This window comes from Amblyomma americanum, chromosome 3 (assembly GCF_052857255.1).
Source record: "Amblyomma americanum isolate KBUSLIRL-KWMA chromosome 3, ASM5285725v1, whole genome shotgun sequence".
Classification (NCBI taxonomy): Eukaryota; Metazoa; Arthropoda; class Arachnida; order Ixodida; family Ixodidae; genus Amblyomma; species Amblyomma americanum.
Genome location: NC_135499.1, coordinates 148,125,769 through 148,139,115, shown reverse-complemented (window position 1 = coordinate 148,139,115; position 13,347 = coordinate 148,125,769). Strand labels below are relative to the sequence as shown.

The 13,347-nt window shown below is 47.1% G+C and overlaps 1 protein-coding gene across 1 annotated transcript in view; it reads right to left on the bottom strand.

The window, feature by feature from the left end:
- The window catches only part of LOC144125143 (sodium/potassium/calcium exchanger 5-like), a 33,522-nt gene extending 32,343 nt beyond the window's left edge, over positions 1-1,179 (bottom strand). The window contains exon 1 of the mRNA XM_077658260.1: positions 847-1,179. The gene's annotated coding sequence lies outside the window, so the exon portion shown is untranslated. The remainder of the gene's footprint in view (positions 1-846) is intronic.
- Positions 1,180-13,347: the final 12,168 nt, after the last annotated feature.

Here is a 13,347-nt window from a genome sequence, read left to right as displayed (position 1 = left end):
GCACCGTGTCTGGCGTATCTGCCGCTTCAGGGCAGCCAACTTCGCACTATTTCTTTTCTGTTATGCAGCCGTCAGCGCTCATTTACATCGCCTTGAACATCTGTGCTGTCTCTTGCAACTGAAATCCGATGTTGCCGCCACAGACACTGAATATCTCTTTCTGCATGTTCTTAATGTCCCTCCGTAATTGTTTCATAAACAGATGACTTGACGAGACGCATTAAAATAAGAATATTGCTTACTTGTACTACAAAACAATCTAGCAGTTGCTGATACAAAACAGAGAATCAGAAAACCATTTTGTTTCGCGCTTTGTCCGGCACTCCGATTCTGACTAAGTTTGCCGCGTTTTGAGCATAACGACAAAAAAAAACGTTCAAGCCCTCAAATTTTACATTTCTCACATCATCGTTTGCTTAACCGAAACTTGCTTTTGGGAGAATTCATTTGTATCCGTGTTTGCAGTAGACAGCGCAGGAAAGAACGCAGCACAAGGACCTCTCCTGTCGTCCACCTTGTTCTTGCGTTCCGTTCATTATTGTGCTGTGTCCTGCAAATTGCTCGCTTGCCTCAATTTAGCAACGCTGAAGCCTTACGCAACAAGACGGTGATAATCCCAATCCATTCAGGTGCTCAGCCGAAAACTGTTAGGCCTATGGAGGCCTTAAGCGCGAGTGAAAGAAGGCCCTGTCATTGTTTAGCGGAGACCTCGAGTTGTTTTGTGAACGCTTGTGCATAGATACCGCCAGGGATTGTCTGGAGAGCAACACCAACTACAACACGCCTTACTCAGGGACCCCATTCCCCAAGCGCGAGCTTTTCGTTGTCGAAGAGAGGACGACTCACCGCATGTGGCGACCGGCGCCGCTTCGCACAGGATCAGCAGCAGCAGGAAGGGGCGCACCAGTGTGGGTGGCAGGTGCAGCCACCACTGCCTTCGCCAGCCGTCCCCCAAGGTCGGAGACCGACCACGGGAGGCCGTCGTCAGGACATGCTCAGGGATGGTATCCAGATTTGGAACAAACGGGTGCGCCCGGCACTACCCACTGTGCGCTATCAACTGAGCCTGTTCGCTACACCCCCGGTGCACACTGGGCGCTGCTGAGCTGTGGCAGAGGCGCGGCCGCCGGCTGACCGGTCAGGATAGCGCCAGTTGAGTGTGTGGCTGTGGGAAGGAACGCCGCTTGATCCGCGCTCCTCCGGGCGTCTGTCCACGCTTATCGACTGTCTCCATTATCCCACCGCAGCGCTTCCGATAACCGAAACGCTTTTCGAATCCGTGTTTTTCTTTCTCTTCCTTCTTTTCTTCTCTCTCCTGGAGTTATTTCTTTCTTTCTTTATTTTCCCATCTCGCGGCTGCAAAGCGATGGAACTCCCTCTCTTCATGTCGGCTTCCTCCGCGCGAGAGGTGTTATCGGGCAGTACGCGCACGCGCTGCACGGCGCGATACGCTTTGTAGGACGCGTATCAATAGGGGAACTTGCTTGCTTCCTGCCGGCTTCAGTGGTTGCTAGCGCGTTTGAATCATCAGGGCTTTGTTGAGTATTAATGGCACAAGGTTGACTGAAAGCATCTAAAAGCGCGTTAGGGGTACAGAGGTGGGGCTCAACGTCACTTGAAAGTAGCTCTGTAGAGAAAAAGATTGCCAGTACGTTGCGCACATATGCAAATGGCCGCTTAGATATCCTGGCAAAAAACGCAGAAGAGTTTGGAATTATCTGTATGAACAGCGCAAGAATATTCAGAAGATAAGTCATGAGGCAGAAATCCTCTGGGATAAGCTGTGCATCCGCATAAATTTGACACACATAAATTGCACACATAAATTGCATAATTTGCACACATAAATTTGACAGGCGATCGTTCGAATTGATGCGGAAAAGTTGCGTAGCAGTAGAGCGAAAGGTAGTTGAGGGTGCAGGTAGATGGTCGGGGCCGTTCCTAGATTCTGGATGTGGATGGATAGACAGCTTTCCAGTTACGGGCTAGGTTGTGGAGGTAAGTGGAGGGTGGAGGTGGGTTGAATTTGCCTCTTTTCTGCTCGCTCCCTCATATCTCTTCTCCGCTGAGGCCTCAGTGGATATGTGTCTGCGGTCAGCCCCCTAGCTGGGGGTGATTTAAAAAGGGGGGAGGCGGGAGTGGTTGGTGTTTCTAGAGAGTGAAGGTGGTCGGAGGGTAGACTAGTTGTGTGTGGCTAGTTGGGTGGCTAGTTGTGTGTGGCGCTTTTGGAGACTGGAGATGGAAGGAGGAATGTTCCAACTATAGCGCCGGCTTTTTTGAAGAATGGCACCACTACTGATATAGCAGTAAATCATCAGGAATTTTTTATTGAGAATGTGAAGCACTGCATGCTCATAGCGTCTTGTGCTAGTCCCGATGATTAGAGCCTCCATTTGTGCTACGGGGCATTACGAGGCGCATATTGGAAACTACTAAATGTATAAATTTTTCACTGAAGGATTTCACATGTAAAAGCAACACCCGGCCGAACAGGCATGCCGTAGTCTAAGGCTCCGTATTAATTGCTAACAGCTGCTTTTCAAAATTTGCTCTCCATGTTTCTAAAATGCTTGTTATTAATTTTGCTACCATCGAAACGCTGCCGACACGGCTGGAAACTGAACTCACGAATTCACGCTCAACACCACAACTTCCGCTTTTGTCATTCACAGTGACTTAGATCTTCGGTTCCCATGTTAGATTCCTAGCTGAAAACATGACGATGTATTCAAAGAATTACAAGGCTGCTTATGAACCCGAGGCTCCTTTCAGGAAGCTCGCCTACAATAAATTGGAAGGTAGAAAAGGCTGGCAACACAAGCTAAGACAAAGGTTTTTTTTATGGTGTTTAACGTCCCAGAGCGACTCAGGCTATGGACGCCGTGGTGGAGGGCTCCAGTAATTTCGACGACCTGAGTTTCTTTAACGGGCACTGACATCGCACAGCACGCAGCCCTCTAGCATTTCGCCTCTATCGAAATGCGACCGCCGCTGGCAATATTGAACCTGCTTCTTTCGGGTCACTAGCCGAGCACTATAACCACTTAAGCACCGTGGCGGCGAACTAAGACAATGGGTGAAAAGAATGCCGGATTGCACAGGCCAACGCTTCGACAAGATGGCTTACCTTCGGTCGGGGCTTCTTGTTGAGGCGTTCGTCAGTGGAATCAGTTGTTCCGCCAACTCCTTGTATGAGTTTGGGCTGTCCGTCCTATACTATACAGCTTCACGTCACTTTATCGCCCGGGAAAAAGCGCAAAGTTCAGTTCTGTTTCCCTCTTTTTGTCTTGGTTAGGCTTGATGCCCTGCCGTTCTGAGAAGTGAGTAAATGGCCCTTGAAGCCAAAACTACCTACGAACTATCGAATGGAGCGTTGCTTCTTCTTTGCCTCGCCTCTGGGAAAACGCTTTGCGTTGAACACGGTCACGATGGAGGGAGGCGTCGCCATCGAATCAAAGTTAGATCGGCTTTGAGCTCCAAGATGCTACAATTTCAGACTACCGACAACTTTCCATTATTTTCTATGTTTATAGCTGTGGAAGAGTCTGCAAACGCCGCCCTATTTTTGTAAGTGTGCAAAAAAAGGTTATCAGAATATGCACTCATTGCAAGTGATAAACGGTGGGGAACCCAGGCGTCTATTCAATTGATAAGACTTCAGTGAACGACAGATAGCTTTTTGCGACGGTTCTCGAGAGCAATGCTGTTACCACGCAAAGAGATTTAATTCGTAACACAATATACGACGGTCGCATGCTAGCGATACGGCTTCGCATATTAAAAATCTGAAAATGGAATAGCAGACGGGGAATGAATTAAGCGCTCATTAATTTTCTAAGTTTCCAGATGAAAACTGCTTCTTGCCTGAAGGTATGCATTTTACACTTGGAGAAAAAAAAAATTCAGGCTCTTCATCATACTCCTGCGCCAAAGAATTTATAGTCACATTGCACCACGTACAAAATTAATGGTCGCTGTCAAAAAAGTAGTAGGGTGTTAACGAAGTTATAACGAGTAAGCGTGCGAAAACATGTGTTTAGCCTGGTCGACTCATTGCTAGGTAGTCGGCACTTCCGGCAACGATATTAGACTCAGGTCAAGCTGTGATCGAGGTTAAGCTGATCTGTTGTGTTCGCGTCGCAGATGGAAGTTGATGAAGACGACGACTTGCAATGCATAGTGCGAGAAAGTGTTGCAGGAGTGATCGGCTGCGGCGATAGCATAGTGATCTGGTGCAGTGGTGGCAGTTGCGGCAATATTTATTTTATTTCTGCATGGGCTGTTGCTATGTTAGGTTTGACCAAGGGCACCATCAAGGTCACCCTGGATCCCATTGGCTACAGCTGGCGTGACGCTCCTCCGAACTAACCATAGCGCACTTGAGTTACTCGGAGGCTTCGCACAATATTCTAGATTGGGACCGTGTTAAGTAGTTTTTCGCCCTAAAATGCCAAAAGTGGTAGACGTCTCTAAGAGGAGTAAATTCCAAGAAAATGGCTGTAAGCTCCTTTCTTGAAACAAATTTATAACAAAAATCGCGCACCACGTTGGTGCGCTCAGACAACTAAATAACCGCGTTGAGATTAACATTCGTCCTATTTTTTCAATTAATTATCATTTTAATTGTAGCGTGAAAGCAGAAATAAATATGTACTAAGGCGACATTTTATTTGTATTGCTAGTGGTGTGAGTACCCGTTGCGGTATGCCTCGCTGCAAACTACTGGTGAGGCTGCGAACAGCGATGTTCCACGCCGTAACAAAAATTATCCTAGATTCGACCCAAAAGTGCCTCTTTCTGGCCCCCTTTTTTTTTTCTTGAGCAGCTTGGAAACCCCGCCAACTTGAAATGAAGTGAATATTTCGGTTCTTTCCCGAAACTACGAAAAAATGCCTTTTCGCCAAATTTTACAACTCAAAATCCCTAAAAAGGTAAATTTCCCCATTGGAACATCAACGGCTGCGGAAAAGCGAAAGGTCCACATCCGTAGTGACGAGAGCTGGAATGAGATGCGGTGCAGTGCATTCGGGCTCGCTGTTCGACGGTTTGCTGCGACCAGTGTTTACTATGTGTTGCTTGCTGCATCTTGCTCAACAAACGAGCAATCATTACATCCATAATAGAAAGTATTTTTGACTGACTCCTAGAAACCAAGCCTTGTATGACTCCTTCCGTTCGACTTGAATGCAGTATGCGCAGCTGTAGTTACGCCTTCCAAACGTGTTTACCCGCAAGCGTTGGTTTAACCAACGCCAGTTTGTCGCTTTGTCAGTGCACCTTTATCGTGTGATGTTTTCATGACGGCGCAATTAAACACAATACCAGACACCAACAGCACCTTGTGACACCTGCACTGTACAACTGCAGCCCGGACCAAGGTATCAGATAGCGAACCAGGATGCAGGGCCTAAGTACCCGCAGGCGGTAACTGGCGCGACTCCGTGCTACCTTTAGAGGAGACACAGATATAGTTGAACCTCGTTACAGTGAAGTTGAAGGCGCACGGCTGTTACCTGGTTATAGCCGTAGCTTCATTTTAGCCCGTGGTGACCGAACTTTCAAAAGGAATCATCATTCCTTCATTATATAATTATTTGGTTATAAGCCATTTCGTTATAACGAGGTTCGACTATAGTTGAACCCTGATATGCGTCCTTCGTTTTACTACATCTTACTGGCGCGGAATGGGATGTCGATAAAGATACATGATCATCATCGTCATCAACAATCTAACTACGTCCTTTGCCAGCTGTGGCCAAAACTTTTTAATCACTACCGCCCACCTGACTCTTTTGCCTCCCCCCCCCCCCCCCACCTGCCCTGCTACGCTTGTTCTCTCTCGGAATCCAATTCGTTAACCTAAGCGACACTCAATTATCTTTTATTCGACTTACATGCTCTGCCCATGCCTTCTCAATTTTAGCTAGGATATCATTAACTCGCGTTTGTTACACGTTTGTTCCGCGTTGCGTTTGCTCGCGTTACGCCTATCATTTTGCTTTCCATAGCTCACTACGCTGTTTTCAGCTTAACTTCAAGCCTTTTATTTAGTATCCAAGTTTCCGCACCATAGGTGAGTGCTGGCAAAGTACAACTTTTGTATGCATTATTGTTTAGATTGCTTGCAGCATAAATCGCACGCCTTTTCTCTTTCTGTCGTGCCGTTTCCTTGTGTACATCTGTACTCAAAATCTCTTTCACAACTTCCAATAACTGTGTCTGTTATTTCTTTCAAATGCTCGCCACAAACGCACAAACGGAACTTCAAGCATCAGATAACCCTGAAATATGTTCGAATTTCACATAAAAAACTATCAACACAGATTATTTGACAGTCCTGTACAGCTTGTTCTACATATAGATATCGATACATCGTTCGGTATCGTTATGATAGAATGAGCGAAACACTGTTGTCATGGGATGGCCCGAGGCTGAAATGCGGAATACAAAAATGGGGACGGAAACTATGAATGCAGCCACCATGGGCGCCGACTGCTGCCTGCACTCATGTTTCGCAGCCCTTTTGCTTCACTGTAACCCATAATCTTATGTAGGACACTTACGCAAAAGCAGTTCTAACCTTTTGTTCCTGCCCTTTTATGCAATTCTGCCACGTGCAGAAAGCTGGACATGATTCCATTGCAAAGGCAAAATCGAGCGTTCAACTCGTGCAACGTGAATGATTTCATCCGCCTCCACTGCGGTGACGCTGTCATCGGAAGCGATGTATAACCGCGATTACGCCATGGCCTGAAAACGCGGCTCGCACATTTAACAATGGCTGAACTCAACGGCGACCATGGCAGTAGCAATAGTGTGTGCGCCTTGGAGGTATAGAAGCATCACTAATCAGTACGCAGCACTCATAGTCTTAGCACGTGCCTTCCTAACTGCGCGTCTTGTTCCTCATCACAGCTTCAAGCAGTGCGACTGCCGCTACATCTGCAACGATAGGTCCTCTTTAGTAAAGTATGAGGGCCTATTTTTCTGCAGTACTGCTCGATTAATTCGGCAACTAGTTAAGCCCTTAACATAAACGCTGTAGTCATGGCACTGCCATTGAGACAAACTGTAAGGTGCAAAAAGCCGCCGTGGTGGCTCAGTGGTTATGGTGCTTGGCTGCTGACCCGAAAGAAGTGGCTTCGATCCCGGCCACGGCAGTCGAATTTCGATGGAGGCGAAATCTTATAGGTCCGTGTACTGTGCGATGTCATTGCCCGTTAAGGAACCCCAGGTGGTCGAAATTTCCGAAGCCCTTCACATCGGCGTCCCTCATAACCTGAGTCACGTTGGGACGTTAAACCCCATAAAGCATAAACCGTATATCACCGCATTCAAGCTGTCTAGGAATCTTGTTACGCGCGAAAGGCTTTGCTACATATATATGGAGCCGAGTCCGAAGTAACAAGCGAGTGTCACTTGATAATGATAATGATGACCTTAGGCTGATTGGCACATACCCACCGTGGGAGGTTGGCCTGGGTGGTGTCACTGTCACTTCAAATTCCCGCGCGAGAAAGAACCGCGATCGTCCTCTCTTTCGCACTCGCATAACGCTTCGTCTTCGCGGCTTCGGGGCGTAATGGTTATCGAGCAAATGGGTGACGTGAGCCACCGAAATTGGCCGCCGCAGTGTTGGGTGCACTCCATCAAGCAAAACGCCTACCTCTCCCAAGAAACAAGGATTGTGGGGAGCGGACGATGGTGGGTGGATGATTATGTGGTGATCAAATGTCGCGTGAGCGGGATTAATGACGGTGGTATGTCATTGAGAGACAAAGGAAGGGGAAAAGCAGGGAGGTTACGAAGGCTGACTATACAGGCCAATCAGCTGGATGTTAAGGTTAAGGAGGAAATCTTTACTGTGGTTGTCAAAGATGTCCGTCTTCCTGAAGGTTGGGAGGAGTTGCGCACTAGGAGACATTGTTCAAGGCTTGAATGAAGGTGTATGCCCACAATAAGGACGCCTTCTCTCAACAGCGCAGATAAAGTGGCACTTCGGAGGTTCTGCAGCCAATGTTACCTCATGTTTGTTACACAATGCGTACGCTAAATAAACGCCACCCTCTTTTGTTGCAGGCGGGCACACCCTATCGCTACTGCAGTCGGGTTTTGTTCAGAGCACTAGCTGTACAGATGCACGGCCAGATTACAAGAACAATGCTCAGACTGAAACACCCAGTAGATCTCCCCTCCTAAACGCGTTTAAATAAGCTCTAGCGATTGTTCCAAACCACCGACCCCGTTTGTGTTATTATCAGCATGACTGCTGACTGATCCTGCCTTTTTAGAATTAGTCAGTGTGTGTAGCGGCCGTACAAACCTTAGTCACTTCAAAACGAGTCCATGGTGTGCTCACCAACGCTAGAGGCTCTGTGCGCAGTGACACACAGTTCTAACAAGCTGAAGAAAATCTCTGAAATGCGTTAGGTTGTACAGATTGTCCTGCGAATAAATCCTAAGTCTGTGACGTCACGTAGACTACTCGCCCACTCATATTTTGTTGAAGCTGACGGTCAGACTGTCTAGAACCATCTGAAACAACAAGCAGCACTTGTAGGCAAGAAGCACCTGCTGTATAAAACTTCGTTTAATCACGTTTTGAATGCAAGCGACTGCAACGTGAAGATCCGGAGTTCTGCGCCTGTGAAGCCGAGTGAAAGTGTGATCAGTGACAGGATCCAGGAGGCCGAAATGGCGATGCAGAGAAGATAAGAGAACGGCGCCAGGATCAGGAAGTAGATGCCCTCAAAGCAGAAGCCGCTGGACTCAGCAGACAGGTAGACTACAAATCAATGCTGCCACACGGGCCTGTGAGCGTCATTTCAAAGGCCAACCCGTTTGGCATCGCTTGTACGGTCGGCGGCGGGCTCTCGAAAATGCCGCGAATTCCAGCGTTGGCTGTATGCTCAACAGCCTCATTCATCAGTAGCATCACAGTTAAGCGAGGTTAAGCAACCAGCTGTAGCGCTGAAATTCACATCTTCAATGAACGCCAGGTAATCTTTTAAAAGCAATACTAGAACTTGGCAGAAGCGGACAATACCACTTAGCCATAAGAAGTAAATTATAAAAATTATGTTTTATTAATTATTGCTCACTGTGTATCAACAGACCAAAGAGATAGGACAGGAAAATTTGGCAAAAGTGGACCGCACAAGGTTGTAACGCGTCCCTGTTCAACGCCCATCCTATCTGTTCTCTTCATCCCTGCCATTTTCTTCGGTTTTTAGTGCGAAAACGCTACTTCACGATGTCAAACAGGCTCACCGGCTTGTGATAATAATAATAATTGGTTTTTGGGGAAAGGAAATGGCGCAATATCTGGCTCATATATCGTTGGACACCTGAACCGCGCCGTATGGGAAGGGATAAGGGAGGGAGTGAAAGAAGAAAGGAAGAAATAGGTGCCGTAGTGGAGGGCTCCGGAATGATTTCGACCACCTGGGGATCTTTAACGTGCACTGACATCGCACAGCACACGGGCGCCTTAGCGTTTTTCCTCCATAAAACGGCTTGTGAGAAACTTGATTTTAGAGTTACCTTGGGCAAACCGTAAGTCATCATCATTATCAGCCTGACTACGCCTACCGCAGGTCTCTCCATCTCTACGCAGCCGATCCCGCCTCGTGTTAAACTGCAACACTCTCGCGCAGTGCATTGCACATCGTCTTCTTCATCAACTAATACCACTATCAAACTAATGTTCGCGCTTTGATCAATGTGGCGGCAGTTACTGAGAGATGTGCGCTGCATGCGATCACGTGGACAACGCTGTGTGGCAGAAACACGGCACTGGAGCAATGCGCGTTGGCCTTGACAGCATTGGCCTTCAGCGTAGACCACCGGCGTACATTGGGTAAATTGGCATTGCCGACGAAAAAGTTGACGCGCATAACTGACTCCCTGGGTCAGTGGGAACATCCATCGCGCTTTCAAGTACGTGGCGGTGGTGTCCACATAAAAAAACTGTTCTTTCCCACAATATTTCCTGCTGAGCAATTCTAAACCGCCAGCCAATTATTCGTTACAAATTAACATCTAACATTTGGCACACTGAGCTACTTTACTTATTTAATGCTCAGCACACAGGTACTTAGTCGTGGTCATGCAGAGTCCTGACCCGCTGATCTCTAGAGCCCCACTAAAATGTCCAAATGAGCTGAATTTCCAGCTGAAGTAATAGGTGAACTAGATTGGCTTCATGCCAAGAGCCGCTCGCTTGTCGATGGACATGAGAGCCGCCCGTGCCTTAAGCACAAATGCTCGCTTCATTTACAGTCGCTGCGTCTTCAAGGACGTTTTGTCGCAACCGCTTCGTTCTTCAAGACGGCGATTGGGTCATACCGGGTTTGCCGGGCGGGTGCAGAGAGTCGGCAGTGCGTTCTGAAGATAAGGAAGTCTCTCCAGGCGATAGCATGTGCCTGTCCTGGTAAATAGAGTGTTTGCGTCGTCCCAAGTCTTAAGAGCACGTTCTTGAGGTCCAGAGATCACTTCTTATTTGCGTCCTGTAGACCAGTCGCATGCGCCAGCTAAGGACGACGTGCTATTTTTGATGCATCTCAATCAAGTAGCACAATATTACAAAAAAAACACCAAGAGACTTCCGACAAGCGTTGTCCGCAGCTGGAAAGGCCGCCATATTTGTTTCTCTCTGCACCTTCTGAGCGCGACTAATAAAGCCGAGGCGTTTCCAGACAACGCTGCGACGAGGAGCTCATCTTGTGGGCTATTGTTTCCTGCCAGTGCTGATACAAGGTCCTTTGGATGATAAGCTGATAGGTATACGTCTAAAGCCAACTCAACGAGGAACAGCCAAAGTACTGCGATCTACAACTGACTAATGGTACTGCAAAAAACAATGCGGATGGAGAGTTCTGTATTCGAGGTGAAAATGCGTTGGTGCCGTCCTCAATTCTGAATACCTTGCAGCTAAATAACGTTACAATTCGGTTCTCAGTATTTCGAGTGGTCAATGAGCTCGCGCATACACCTACTTCTTTAAAAAGAACAGGAGTTGGAGGCTGAATGGTTGTTGCGGGTTAAAATTAAAGCCCATTCTCTAGTCAGAAGTGCAACTAAACATGAAATGTTTATGAAAGAATTACTTGTAACAGTTTATCGCTTCAAGTGGGTTCCAAATAGCCGCTTCACGGAATCGCCTTTCAATCTTCGGCACTGAGTGCAGAAGTATAGGGTTCGTAAGTCTGCTGTCATTTTAGTCCTTCTCATTGCTATGTCCAGAGATTTATTTCTTTGTGCTTAGCCTGTGAGCTGATAGTTGCGCTTGCAAAAATTGTTTAGTCGTCGTATATCAGAGTGAAGTGATTTAGAGACTCCATTTAGTTTTCAGTCGACGTGCCCCGCGCTTCTCCATCAGATTAAGCGCTTGCGAGCGAATTCTGGCACTTAAGAGCACGCAGAGCATTACTGATGTTGAAAGTCAGACGTCCGTCTCTCCCAGAGGCGCACTATATTTGTTCGTGTACTAACTAAGGGCTCGTTGAATGAGAGGCGGGAACTGCAAGAATATATAGAAGTCTGCATAAGTCCATGTGACTCCACAAGAGCTTGGTTTAAAGCAATGTTGTCTCTTCCTGTTAGCACTTATTGCCTTAATAAAGAGAGAAAGGCAGAAATTTGTACCGTCAGCATCCGTTCTTTCAGACCACACATATTTGATCCATCCTGCATTGGTATCAGTCGTTTACAATGTCACAGTGACTACCATTCCTCCAGAGTGTTATCACCAATGCGACTTGAAATTTTTCTCTCCAGCTTGTTGAGAAAAGCACTCAGTGATGGCACTTGCACAGCTTTACACTTGCACATCTGCAGCTTTACGTGCGCAATACAGCCGCTTATTTTGGGCACTTGTTTAGCTTCGCATGAGCACTCGTGCATCTTTACTTAACCATCTTTGGCCTTGCAGCTTTACACCAACATTTGTGCAGATTTACACGAGCACACCATCAGCTTTCCACGGGAGCTTTCACAGCACTATGCGGACACTTGTAGAGCTTTACGTGGACACTTATGCAACGCACTTACACCTGCACTTACGCACTTTTACGCGGGAACTCGTGCTGTTTACCAGAGGCACTTGCGTAGCCTCGCATGAGCACTTGGGCATCTTTGCATAACATTATTTGCCTTTAAGCTCTAAGCACACACTTGCGAAGGTTTTTTTTTTTTTTTTGGGGGGGGGGGGGGGGTGCACTTGCGTAGCTTTGTATGTGCACTTGCGCAGCGGTGCATATAATTATTTCCATAATTATTTCCAGCTTTAATCTAGTGCTTGTGCAGCTTCACGCGGACACTTGCAAGCATTACGCGGGAACATCTTTTTTTTTTGTCACTCCTCGCACCTTTATTTACGGGTCAGTTGTGAAACTGTGTATGTGCACTTGCGCAGCTTTGCCTAACATTCTCTGCACTTGAAGCTTTACGCGGTAGCTTGCGCAGCTTTACGCGGGCACTTGCGTAGCTATACACGGACACTCGCGCAGCTTTTTGTTGGCACTTGCGCTGCTTCGCGGTGACACTTTCGCAGGTTGCTTGAACACTTGGACAGCCAGAACCGTTGCGAAGCGTGTGGCCTCATAATTTTCTTGTGCGCCAAAAGCACACTGAGGTAAAAGGATCGAAGATAAACGTGGTTTGGAGTCGACACGCCATCCGTCATGCCTTCATGCCAAGCATTCCAAGTTTTCGCATCATGCACTAAACAAATAGAGAAACACGTACGGTTATGGATATTGCAAGAGTAAAGAAATGAATACTAAGAGCCTTCTAGGGAAGAATTAATTTTTAGAGATGCAGGAAATAATCCCCTTTGCCTACATGCACTCCCGTCTCTATCGCCAGCCGCACACCCCTACACCTCTGTAACGTACAGAATGAGCAGTCATGTCACTAAACCCCAAGGTCAATTCAAGACACAACATAAACAAAGCCCCAAAAACCAACCCTACACGTCTAACCCTCTCCGCCAAATTCGCTTACTGCTAACTGCACCCGGCTACTCAAACACTTGAATTCTTATCGCTGATTCGGAGCACTGTGTGTTGTGTCGTGTTTTATGGCGCATAAGCAACTAGGACCACCATGCACGAAACGGAAGGTTTTATGTGTGTACTTCGTTCGTAAGGACTTGAAAAATTGTTAAAATAATGTAGCTTGTTTAGGAACATCCCTTCTTTTAAGAAACCAAAAACGTAAGAAATTTTGACAACTGCATAATCTCCTACCGGCACGCCGGGATAGGAAGGGATCTGTTACGCAAAATGTTTTACGCTTATTTTGACATGTTTTGTGCATAAGAGTAAGACATGGTCTGTGAGCTCA